A 13,137-nucleotide genomic window follows, 5' to 3' on the forward strand; every position below is an offset into this window, starting at 1 on the left:
CTCTCTTCCACGAAAGTGCGGGGCTGTGAGGAAACATGTATACAGACATGCTGTGATGGAACAGCAAATGCTCATGTGTGTGTGACCATGCTGACAATCATTGCATATAGTTTCATAGTGTGTACTTATGTTTTCGACTACTTCCAGTGTGTCTGCACTACGTGTACACACACTGTGATAGAACAGCAAGTGCTCATGTGTGTGTGACCATGCTTTTCATTGCATGTATTTATCTTTTCTACTACATCCAATGTGTCTGCACTGTGTGTACACAATAATTCATGTTGTTGATGTTGCCCACATTGATCTTTTCACATTTGTTTATTCTATTTTCTTGCACTCTCTGCAGTCAATTACTGCATATTGTTTGACTCAGTTTTTAAGTATTTCCTGTTGCTTGTTCTCACATGTTGAGAATTGGGCTTTTTGTTTTCTGCTTGTATAGTTATTCTGTCCTCAGAGCAGGTGTTCAAATTTTTACTTGCTGTTTGCTTCTGTATCAGTTTTTTTTATATGTTCCCTGCTTGGGACGTGAAGGCGTACTCTATTTAAAATCTATTATATTTGAGTTTGCACATCCGACAAATGCATCCGACATTAGTCCTTGAAGTGAACATATTTTGTCAAACAAGCAGTGTTTATCTGCCTTTCGAATGTGATAAAATATAACACTTGGAGTGTTCAGCAAAAAAAAAGCTTGTGCTTAAGTTGAGATGCTGTAAGCTACAGGGTTAGCCTTGAGGTTTCTGCCTACAATTGCTCCACCGTAGCGGCACCTACAGTAACTAAATTTTATAATCTGGTGCGAGCGCGACCTGTATGCGAGGCCACCCATTGGACATTGGAAGCGTATAGAGAAGCCTCTGCTGCTCAGATTATGCAACAAACTTAGACCGCTAAGACACAAAGCATCAGTAGGGAACCCACACTCTAACCTTTGAAGGGCAGATTTTTATTCCGACAGGATAACAACAGGTTGAGCCGTACAAGACCCTAGCTTGTTGAGAGCTGCCTGAATGGCAACGCTTTCAGCTGTTGTGGAGGACACGACTTCTGTAAAGCGAACAGACCCGGTACACTTCAAAGAGGGAATGTGAAAAGCAGCAGCACTAGCTCCTCTGGCCTTGTCCTTACTCATCAGCAGTCTGCCCATTATGTTGACATGCAGTGAAAATCCATTGTCGAGGTGTGCGTCTAAGTTTTACACACTTGAGGTGAAACGTTGCCTCACAGAGTGAGCATTCCACAATGTGGCCCAACTTGGTGCCTCGGCAGTGACATGTCTTCGTTGCACGTTCGATTTGACTGAAGATGTGCATTGACTGTAGTTCCGGGAATATGTGGGTGAAAAAAAAGTTTGCTGCCTTGAGTTTAGTAGCTGCCCAAAATGTCTCGTCAAAGCTTATGATTTCTTTTGTTAGAGAGGAACTTGTAAATACCACAAAATATGCCTGACACAGCCCAGTTAGAGCCATTTGAGCCTGAATTTGTGTGTAATAGGCATGGTTATGCTTGAGCTGCAAGTCTTCATTCAGATATGCCAGTTTAGTTAAGCCCTTCGTCAGTGAAGCATCTTTCATAGTTGCAGGGCATTTCACTTCTAGTACTGATTTTGGACAGCATGAACAAGACACTAGTGCATCTGGAGATGCTCCAATAAAAGGCATGCTCCTTGCAATAAAAAGACCACAGTCTCGAAGACTGAAGTCCACATGTTTTTGAGACTCCGTTTCTAAAAATGCCTGCACAGCTTTCTTCTCTGTTTCGGAGCCCCACCGCAGGTTGGAAACTTGAGGCGTCTTCACGTATCCCATAATCTCCGCAACAAGGCCTGCTGCACCTGTGCTGCATGCTGCGACACGGTGCATTACAGAGGCAGTGATCCTCCCTCGACGTTCTTGTAACCATCTTGGTGACCTTGCTTGGCCTCGAGTAGCTTCCTCAATTTCACTACAGCATGCAGCTGTCAGTTCCACTTTTTTTCCCTCGTCTGTGTCGAGGTCTTGGTATATTTCAGCAAGGGGCGGTTTCGCAGAGAGTTGCTTGCATCTGCCCACTCGTACAGGTTCCAGGACAGCTGTCTCAGGGGCAGAATCTGTGTCCTCGCTGTCAGAGATTGAAGTCAGGATCAAAGTGTTTGGTGCAATTTCCTGAAAAAACAGTATTGGAATTAGTGCCCTATTTGCAATGTCAGTGGATCTGGTTCTTTACAGTTGCACAAACAGTGAGCATTTTTTGTGTGTGTCCTTTCTCTACGTATGTATCAAAATTTATTTAATGAGAAATCCTTACCTTCACTTGATGAAGAAACCTTGACACTTGCTCATCCGTGAGCACTGGTACTGAGTAGTCTGGTGCCTCGCTGACTTGGGGTGGTGCACGGCCTATTTTGGGCTTAAAAAATTCAATCTCCGAGACTGGTGCTGCCTGTGGAAAGTTCAGTGTCAATTACAATTTTGCTCACAACTCTGTTCATGGCAGAATGAAAACAAAGACTTACTGTGCTTCCCTTTGATGCCTCAATCCATTTACATGCAACATCAGTTGGGGACGGGTCATTCAGGCCATACTGCGCAGTTGCCTCAACTCTAAACAAGAGTGCAGCCACGTGTGTGCAGCATTCCCCAAGGCTTAAAAATAAGTAGGAAACATGAGAAATAAAAAGTTCACAAACAACTGTAATTATTGGTGAGAAGTGTGGCCCTTGAAAAAGTTTAAATGCCTTGTACAAAAGAATGCTGGAGGGTGAGATTTGACGACTTTTGTCATCCACAAGGCAACTCGATTAGGATGAATGCAACATCATGCAGTCAAGCATCGACAAATGATCTGGCTAACTATGACATGAATATTGTCGCAAAGTAGTGGCTTTAATAAAGCAGACATGCATGGAGACCAATAACAGCTGCCTGAACAAACAGATTATTGGGCTGAGTTGCGCCCCACGAATGAATAATATGCGTCGGTGATCACAAGCGCTCTCGGCGATCCTCGAAATAGACTACTGACAGCACTGGGCCGAGTTGAATTTAAAGACAGTATGGAAAGTTACAGATAACATGTTACAAATGACAAGTACAATCTAGAACAGCCCAGATGCGGCAGCGTGTCACAAACAAAACGAGATAATTCTGGACAAATCTGCATGCGGCGAGCAAAGCGATAAAGCCGCGCTCGGGCGGCTGTTAGCACAGGAAACAAAGTTTACAATGACGAATTACGGCAGTAGGCAAACATTTCATTACACGCGCATAGTTAGGCGAACAGTAGCGCTTTTCTGCGCTGTAACGCAACTAGTACAGAATTTTCGAAAACGGGAAAGTCTCCATTCTTTGTGGTTTGATTCATAAAAATGAAAAATAAGGCAAGGTAAAGGCTCATGGCATTGTAGCTCTTATGATTCGCCTACGTACCCGGCCATGCAAGTGCAATGCGCACTTTCGACGGTTCTATCCTCCTTCACGATGCACCACGCCTTGTAAGACTTCGAAAGCGTTTGACTGGCTTCCACAGTCGCCGTGCGCTCCCGCCTTGAAAGATTTCACTTGCTTCACCTTCCCGCATATGAATGCGTTGTACGCATCTTCAAGTTTGTAAGACTTAAACTGTTCGTTCGTGTAAAAACACACGCCTTCCACAAGATACAAATAAATATCTGCTGCTGTCACAGGCGGCAGATTTCGTGGGCCCGATGTAAAGGCAAACCGGACAACGTCGTCGTCGAGAGCGTCAGGCAGCTCCTCGCCTCTGAACGAAAGTTTCGCGCGGTACCGCACTTGCGCCTCAGTGTCCAGCTTCTTAAAATAATCACTTGACATTATTTTTGTACAAGCGACGCACAATGAACGTAAGCACAGCCTCAAAACACGCACGGATAGTCGGGGTCTCCGTATCGCGCCGCCTGAAAAACACTGCCGGAAGTTCTTCGCCGGAAGTTTAGTGGGAGCAGCCAATGAGCGCCAGAGGCGCGTGTTTGTAAACAGTGAAAAGGAGAATACCACACTGGCAAATGCCCCGCTATACCTCTGCGCTATACCCCCACTGATACCTCTGCGCATGCGCACAGAATGAGAGGCGCTATCAAGCAGCCCCGGCGTAGCGTGAGACTTGGCTACTGTGCAACGGAGGGGCACAGCTGGGCACGCACCGGCGCCATTGCGTCTGGCGCGGCTATGACGCAGCTATGACCAGCGAGGCACGCGCCGAGGCGGTGGCTCCGGCGCGCCAACTGTGCGCCGTGTGATGTCACTGCTCCTCGCGCATGCGCAGCACGGCTCTCCAGGAGCCACGCGGAACTCCTCAACCTCGGCCAGTGTAGCTCACGCTACAGTAAGGTTAAAATGGCATGGTTTTAGGGGTTTTAACGTCCCAAAGCGACTCAGGATTTGAGGGACACCGTAGTGAAGGGCTCCGGAAATGTCGACCACATGGGGTTCTTTAATGCGCACTGACATCGCACAGTACACGGGCCTCTGGAATTTCGCCTCCATCGTAATTCGACCGCCGCGGCCGGGATCAAACCCGCGTCTTTCGGGTTAGCAGCCGAGCGCCATAACCACTCAGCCACCGCGGCGTCCAATAAGTTTAAAATGCTCTGAGCTAGAAACCTGAATAAATGCCTGGGCCGACCGGGCTGGCTAACCTCACCGGTTTTTGAAACACAGCGCAGTCTGTTTCCGCTGTCGCTTTCTACGTCATTGTATTGTCCCTGTGAGCTATGCTCCGCTGATTTTTTTTACACTCAGCAGGAAATAAAGACAAAAAAGCGAAGCAATTTTATCGGCCTCTGAACCCTCTGACAACAGGAATGAAAGTGAGACTCCAAATAGTTCGGATTTTAATTGCATTGCTTTCTACAGGAACAAAAACATGCATGCACACACGCATACAAAGGCACCGCTGAAAGAAGAATGAAAAGAAAAGGTTGTCAGAAGCTAATAGCTTTTCGTTCTCACTGAAATGCTACTTATTTTTCACACTGTCTTTTATCTGAAATTTTATATAGTGCGCACAAATACTTTAATAAAATGAAGATAGCCAACTGGTTATCGTTTAGCTTGGAAAGACAGAATGACATACAACGAAAAAGGAAAGGCAGCATGCTCGCAACTGCCGAAATAATGCCTCTTCTCTTGCCTGCTCCAAAAATGCCTGGGATGAGAAAGAAATACGAAGAAAAGACGGAAAGAAAACAATGCAGAGACTGCAATGGTTTACACGTCAGCGTTCACGGCGAAGCTTAAAACAGATGTCAAATTCGGGGCAAAAAAAGTAACTCAGCATGACAAACACTACGGTGGAACTAATAAAAAAAGAAGATAACAGTGTCACAGCCCGTGCACACAGTACGACCTTCATCAGGGTGGGCGGTAAAAATATACAACGAAAATAATGCCCTGCCCGTACTCCCTATGCCACCAGCATGACAGCCAAATCTTTACACAACAAGGAAGGCAGTATCGTAAAAATATTGGCGGGATGTTTAGCATTGCTCAGCACGGAGTATTGCGCGAAAGCACGGTTTTTTTTTTCAGGTGGATAACACCCCCACGTACCTCAAAGCACGATTGAGATGTCCACTGTCCAAGGGAGCCCGTTAAGCGCCTCTCCTTTCCTTTCGTGACTCTATCAAAGGCTCCACGCAAACAGCGGGATTTTGCGGGGTAGGAGACAAATAACGCTTCCGCACTAAAGAAATTGTGGGGCACATTAGCAATTATTATGATGTGTAAATACGAGAGGGAATGCAACTGGCTCTCTGGGTCAGCGGACACCTCAATCGCGCTTTGAGGTACGTGGCGACGGGGACGCCAGTGGCGTATTGCTCCACGAGGGGTGATGACGTTATTTGCGTGCCGCGTTTTGGCTACGAGTTCCTTATGGAGGCGGGGTTTTGCCACAATGAGCCAAGTATAATGCGATGCATAATAAAACCAGTAAGTCTTCACTCCGCTGACGCCTGCTGATGCACCCGCCGCGATGGCTCAGTGGCTTTCGCGTCCGGCTGCTGATCCCATGGAGTGTCGCAGGTTCTATCCCGGCCGAGGCGGCCGTATGTAAATTCAGGCGAAATAAAAAGGCCCTTGTGCTGTGCGATGTCAGCGCCCGGCAAATAACCCCAGTATGCCGAAATGAATCTGAAGCCCGCTAATACGGCGTTCCTCAGAGCCCATGTGTAACTGTAGAGGACGTTAAACCCCACATTTTACAGCTGCGATGTGGGCAAAAACGAAGATTGCTTTCTCTATTGCTGTGTTTCCACACGTGTCGCAATGCACCGTCGTCGTTCTCGGCCGCCCATATCAGGCCTGCTTATCTGATATCGGCCGCAACTTCGAAGCACAGACCGTATTCACTCGTACTACTAATTTCGTCATTCACCGCTTTTTCTCTCTCTCACTGGAACAAACCTTCCAATAGCATCGCATCCGTACACAGCTGCGATGAATTTATTCACAAATTGCAACCTTTCTTGCAAGGTGACACATCCGCCGCATTGCTTCTTTTCTTTATTGTTTATTATTTGTTGTTTACACGCCGCGGTCGCTCAGCGGCTATGGCGCTCAGCTGCTGAACCGAAAGGCGTGGGTTAGATCCCGGTCGCGGCGGTAGCATTTCGATGGAGGCAAAATTCTAGAGACCCGTGCAGTGTGCGATGTCAGTGCACGTTTAAGAACCCTGGGTGGTCGAAATTTCCGGAGCCCTTCACTAGGAAGTCCCTCATAGCCCGAGTCGCTTTGGGACGTTAAACACCCATAAACCTATTTATTGTTTATCATCGTTTTTCTTCATGTCTGGCATTAGCCCCTCCACCTCGCCTCCATGTAATGCTCGTAAGGGATCGTAGGGTATGTCAAAAAATAAGTCTGGTGACTAAGCTCTGTAGAAGTCCGAAAAATACCTCGTGCATGCCAGCGCTGAGACGCCCAGCCACTTGGGTGCCCCAAACGTCTCCAGAATGGCACAAGGTATCTGATGCATAGAGCGCTGCACAAGCCTGATTCTAGCCGCCGCGGTGGCTGAGTGGTTATGGCGCTCGGCTGCCGGCCCGAAAGACGCGGGTTTGATCCCGGCCGCGGCGGTCGAATTTCGATGGAGGCGAAATTCTTGAGGCCCGTGTGCTGTGCGATTTCAGTGCACGTAAACGAACCCGAGGTGGTCGAAATTTCCGGAGCCCTTCACTACGGCGTCCCTCATAGCCTGAGTCGGTTTGGGACGTTAAATCCCCCATAAACCATAAAACAAGCCTGATTCTCAGGCCGGAGTTTTTCCCGAGCCAAGCCGGCGGCTACAAGCCCGGGCCCGGTCATGTCAGTCTAAATAATCGCTCTACTGAGCCCGGCACGGCCTGTTAAGCTCAGCGTGAGGTTCAGCCCGGGTCCGGCCCAGATATTGGTTCGGTAAGCACAAAAAGAAGAGAAGGTGAGGCGGGTTCGCCCGCTTTCGAATTTGAAAGAGTAATTTGTCTGATAGCACGGCTCCGAAGTTCCGAGATCCATATAAAAATGGTTTCATAAAAGCGTATGAAACTATTTTTAGTTACTTCTAGATTTTTAATCATTTTTTTTACCACCAGAATGTTTAAAAATCTTAACGTCCTAAGAATTCCATTTGTTTTTAATGAATGGGATTTCGCGGGTTAAATTCATGGCTGCACTTGCCGCGCTTCAATGAAGGCGAAAATCAAAAACTCCTGTATATTGCGTAGTATGTGTTAATTAAGACACTCGAAGTAGCAAAAACAACGCATTTTTCCCCAGTGGCGTTTATCTAGCCTACAGATCTGTTTTCGCAAAATAACGACAGAATCGGACGGTCTGCCACCGAACCGCTGCCCGTCCAGCAGTCGAATGAGCGGCGTTCTCGAGCGGTTTCTATTACACTTCAAATGTTGAGTCGCGGGCGGACACACGAAACCTTGCAGACGCTTAGCGCTTTTGATAGAACCGGCAGCGTGTGCTCGCTTATATAGATGAAACAGGTGAGACCAGTAATGCTCTGTACTTTAGCAGGCAAATGAACTCGTGCAAATGAGGTGTGCGCTAGACGTTACAACGCTCTGCTAAGAACGCCACAGTAGTGTAGCCATCGGCTGAATTTAGTGCTGCACAACCTTCGAGAGAAATATTTCGCTGCATTTCTTCGATCATTGAAAAATGTCATGCAACTTTTCTTGTGTCGTTCAGCGTGGCTAGGCGTGTGCGCCCGAAGATGTTTGCGCATGGCACTGTAGGTGACGCTGATTAAACTGTGTGTACAAAATGTCGTAGCTAAGCCTCGCATTCCGCATCAACGAAGCACTCTCTCGATAAATTTTAGCGCCGAGATTCGCGTTGTGTTCAAGGCAGCAGGAAAAAAAATACAAGTGTTTGTAGTTTTTCTCGCGTGAGAGAAGTGTAGCTATAGCAGAGACCAAAAAAGCAAGTTGACAGGGTTGAGTAACCTTTTGTCTCAGCCCACACCATGGCAATCTTTCGTCCGTGTCGAACGCGTCCAGTGTACTTAACTCAGCAATAATGAATCAAAAGCCGGTCACAGGCCCTCCATATACGGTCCCGAGTAGTGCCCGTTCCCACAACTTATAGCCCGGGCCCGCCAAGGTCCGGCAAAAGAGCGTATTCTACGGCCCGGTCCGGGCTATTGTGCCGGCTCGAGGCCGTGAAGTGATCTAATCTGAACTGCTCTGGTCCAATTCTTAACTGCTCCAAAGTCGAAAGTTAGGCAATTGTGGGTGTCATAGTTACTGTGGGCGGAGAATATGAGATGTCTTTCCTTGCAGGATGGTCGGCGACCGTGAAGCAACTGGCTCCAACGATGTCAACAAAATCCGCAATGTTAGAAGTGGGACCTTTGGACTGCTTCGCTCCCAGTCTGTAGACCAACACCTATCTGTGACGTAAGCAATATATGGTGACGCTGCTGTCGCCGGCTCGAACGACTGAGGGAAATCTTGGGGGTGGGGGGGGGGGGGGGGGGGGGCTGAAAAGTAGGCTTTGTGCCTATTATAATACATGGAAGCCAATTTATGTTTACAACCAGTTTTCTGATCTCACAGTGCACTTATGATGTCGTTCCTTCGTGAAGAGCAACCAAATTCATCCTAGAACAGGTTCTAAAAGTATGAAGAGTCATGTTGAAGGCCATGTATATTTAAAACACCTGCACATAGGAGTGACTCCCATCTGGGGGTATAGAACGGGAGAGCTACTTATAGCAACGCACGTTAAAAAAAAAGAAACTTTCAGGAATATTTTTTCTCGTTTCACAGAGCCCTCATGGAGGGCGGCTGTTAGCAGCTGGCGAGTGTTTTGAAGAAGTGTGTGACAAGGTATGGTACGCCATTTCGGCGCAATCTTTGTAAAACGCCACGAAAAATGTGTTTTGTGAAGCCGGACATACCCCCAACAGGCGTTCTATCCGCTGGATGTTTCGCCGAATCGCGTAAGATTCTCGCGCAGACCGACATGCTGCCGCATGCGCTACGTTTGCTCCCTAATGCAGTAGTTGAAACTATATAGTCTAGAGGGGATTACCTGAAAAAGCAGACCTCAAATGCCGTGGCAAGCGCGCGAAAGTAAGCCACGCCCTGCAGCAGACGGCACCGCAGACGGCGCACCGGCTGACTCGGGCTGGATGGAATGGGTGGAAGAGCGTCCCCTTTGAAACGGGGACGCTTTTGAAACGGGGGAGGAATCAACAATGCGCATAAGTGGAAGCGACCAGCTCGGTAAACAGCATTAGAAGAGGCTGAGGCTGTGTTAGCTGGTTCATTCGAGGTTCAGACAAAGCAGTTGGAATTGCTTAAGGACTCTAGCGAAGCTCTGAAATAATTACTGGCTTTGTCTTTCTGTCGTCGCCGTCTGTTCTAATTTGCGGCCTTCATATGGAGACTCGGGAGAGGGAGCCGTGCTGGAAAAGACTTACGCACAAGAAATAATTACAAGGGATCAACAACTACTTGCAGGACGAACTCATCGGCTGCCTCCACGGATCCTCTCCGCGGCTACTCGTGCGTAGCCCACCTAGCTCCAGAACGTGTTTCTCTCTTTTTTGCTGATGCGCTGGTGGTCAAATAACATCTAATTCGCACTCCTCTCCACATTAAAAAAATGCATAAACTTCAACTTCAACCTGACATCCCTTAGGGATCACTTTTGGCATTCTTTGCCCCGCCGCGGTGGCTCGGTGGTTATGGCACTCGGCTGCTGACCCGAAAGACGCGGGTTGGATCCCGACCGCTGCGGTCGAATTTCGATGGAGGTGAAGTTCTAAAGGCCCGTGTACTATGCGATGTCAGTTAAAGAACCCCAGGTGGTCGAAATTTCCGGAGCCCTTCACTACGGCGTCCCTCATAGCCGGAGTCGCCTTTGGATGTTATACTCCCATAAACCGAACCAAACTTTTGGTATTTTCTATTCGTCAACAGCGATCTCAAATTTTTGTTTTGCTCTGCCTCCTACTCCCTACCTCAGGATTGCGTAATCGCGTGCACAGCGCGCCACCATAGACCGACCAGCTGAACATGATACTGCTGCAAGCGGGCCGGAAGCGTGCGGCCCGCCTGGAAGCCACTAACACATTTGCCACTCTCAGCGGTTCGCTAGGCAGTGCGGTTCCTGTGACTTTGGAGCCTGCTAGTGTAAACGGCAGGGCTAAAAGAAAAGGCAAAAAGGTATGGGTACTTGTCCAGCTCGCACTCTGTCTGCAGCCAGAGATAGAAAAAAAAGAGAAATGAGCTGGACCTTATAGTCTGGGTCGTGTACTTTCGCCATTATCCTAGAGCAATTACAGCTCGAAACCCTCAGAGCTCGCTAAGACTCGAATTCCCGGCACTCACGTTATATTGGAGGCACGATTATTCTACAGCATTTTTCTATTTTGATTGCCGAGCGTGTGTGAGCCTTTTTACGTACGCATCTATTCTTTACAGCAATTTTCTTCAGAGAATGGTATGCAAGGTTTTTTTTTTGCCGACATTAAGGACCCCGTATTCGTCGGGCAATGCTGCTGCCGTTCGATTACGCAAAGAAAAACTTCCCCGGACATTATTGTCTCGTCAAGAGTGGCCACTTACCAATGCGCGCCGGACTGCTTACGACTGTCGTTTGCGTTCACCATGCACGGGCTAATGACGCGGCCGCACGCAGCCTGTGGCTTCCGGCCACATGACACACACTGCTGTGCCTCAAGATATTTAGTTATTTATTTATTTCGGAATACTGTCAATCCCTTCTTGGGATTTTTACAGGACAGGGCAAAACATACAGATATAGGTTCGGTGCTAAAACGTTTTTAGAGTCAAAAATAGAGGCAAAACATGCAATACACATGACAATCATAAATAAAGCAATCGAGTCATAAAACTGATCATAGCACTTGAATACAATAAATACACCGAGAGGAACACTGTCTTACTAGATTATGAACAAGGTTATGGAGAGAGGAATGTAAGCACAGAGCTCTCAGCGAGGGTGATAAATTTGTCTATGGTGCGTTGGGCTGTGACTGATCGATGCAAGCGATTCCAATCTCGGACAACTTGTGGAAAAAAAGAATATCGGAAAGTATTACTCTGACAGAAATATTCTTCAAGGGTGAGTGCATGCTTGTGACGTGTTCCTCTAGTTGTGTTTATACGAACAGTCTGTGGGAGACATCTTTAATGCATTATTAAGCAGTAAATACAAAAACTTTAGACGGTGTAATTTGGCACGGATGGACAGCGTGTGAAGCCCAGCCTTGCGTAAAATATCTGTGGCTGAATGCATGCGTCCATAGCAGTTGAAGATAAAGCGCGCGGCTTTCCTTGGGACCATTTCGAGTGTTTTAACGTTGTTTTTAGTGGGGGGGAACCTAGCTATGTTAGCGTATTCCAAGACTGGACGGATAAAAGTGGCGTAAGCAAGAAGTTTTGTATCAGATGTAGAATGACGAAGGGTCATTTTAAGGAAAAATAACTTGTTCATGGCTTTGCTAGCTATGTTTGAACATGCCTAGTCCAGTTCAAGTCACAAGTGATGACTACACCCAAGTATTGATATTCATTCACACTACGGGTATTCATGTTATTCCAAGAGTATACATAGTCTAATTTACACTTTTTCCTTGTAATGGATATAGAGACCGTTTTTTCGAAATTAATTACCATCTGCCATTTATTACACCGCTCTGCAATTTTTCCTAGTGCATTGCTAAGCTTTTTTTGGTCATTAGAGTTATTTATTGCTTGGTATAGCACGAAGTCATCCGCGAATAGTCGCATTTTTACATTAGTTTCATTTCATATGTCGTTAATAAGAAGTTGAAACAACAGCGGGGCTAAAACTGTACCTTGCGGTACTCCTGAAAGAACAGGTACTAACTTGGAGGCATGGTGGTCGTATTGCACAACATGATAACGGTCAGAGAGGTAATTATCAATCCAACGTACCAGTGGTCCATCACCAAATATAGTTTTAATTTTAAAGTGGAGTTTAGTATGAGAGACTCGATCAAAAGCCTTCGATAGATCCAGGAAAAAGGGCATCGATTTGTGACCTATTGTTGAGGCATAGTGCAAAATCATGCATAATTTCTACTAGTTGCGTAGCGGTTGACAAGCCACTACAAAATCCGTGTTGTTTTCGGTGGAGTATGTTATTGACTTCAACAAAATTTGTCAGAAATTTCAAAACGATGTGCTCCAGTATTTTGCAGCATGTACATGTTAGTGATATCGGTCGATAATTAGCTGCAGATGAAATATTGTCTGATTTTATGTGCCGGAATTACTTTCGCTGCTCTCCACTCAGCAGGAACGCTACACTCGTCGATTGATTTTTGATATATCAGGCAGAGGTATTTAGTTATAGGCTCGGCATACCGCTTGAGAAATTTGTTCGGGATTCCATCTGGTCCATCACATTTCTTATCATCCACGTTTAACAACATCATAAGCACTCCCGCCTTGGATATTGATGCAGTACCTATCAGCGTGGTCTTATATTCGAATGCGAAGGTAAGGTCAGGGCAGTCGTCATGCGTGAACACTGACTGAAAGTGAGTGTTAAAGCTATCAGCGTCAATTCCTACGGTGGATTTTGTCTTGCTGCTTGTGTGTTAGGAACTAAGGTATCTCCAGAATTTTCTGGGTGCTGA

The 13,137-nt window shown here is 46.8% G+C and overlaps 1 long non-coding RNA gene across 1 annotated transcript; it reads right to left on the bottom strand.

Annotated features, from left to right (window-relative positions):
- Positions 1–2,077: 2,077 nt before the first annotated feature.
- Positions 2,078–2,816, bottom strand: LOC144135459 (uncharacterized). The gene is made up of 3 exons (XR_013315506.1): positions 2,501–2,816; positions 2,293–2,427; positions 2,078–2,150 (listed from the first exon to the last, which is right to left on the bottom strand). It is a non-coding gene; the product is annotated as an uncharacterized LOC144135459 (long non-coding RNA).
- Between the last annotated feature and the right edge of the window lie 10,321 nt (positions 2,817–13,137).

This window comes from Amblyomma americanum, chromosome 1 (genome assembly GCF_052857255.1).
Source record: "Amblyomma americanum isolate KBUSLIRL-KWMA chromosome 1, ASM5285725v1, whole genome shotgun sequence".
Classification (NCBI taxonomy): domain Eukaryota; kingdom Metazoa; phylum Arthropoda; class Arachnida; order Ixodida; family Ixodidae; genus Amblyomma; species Amblyomma americanum.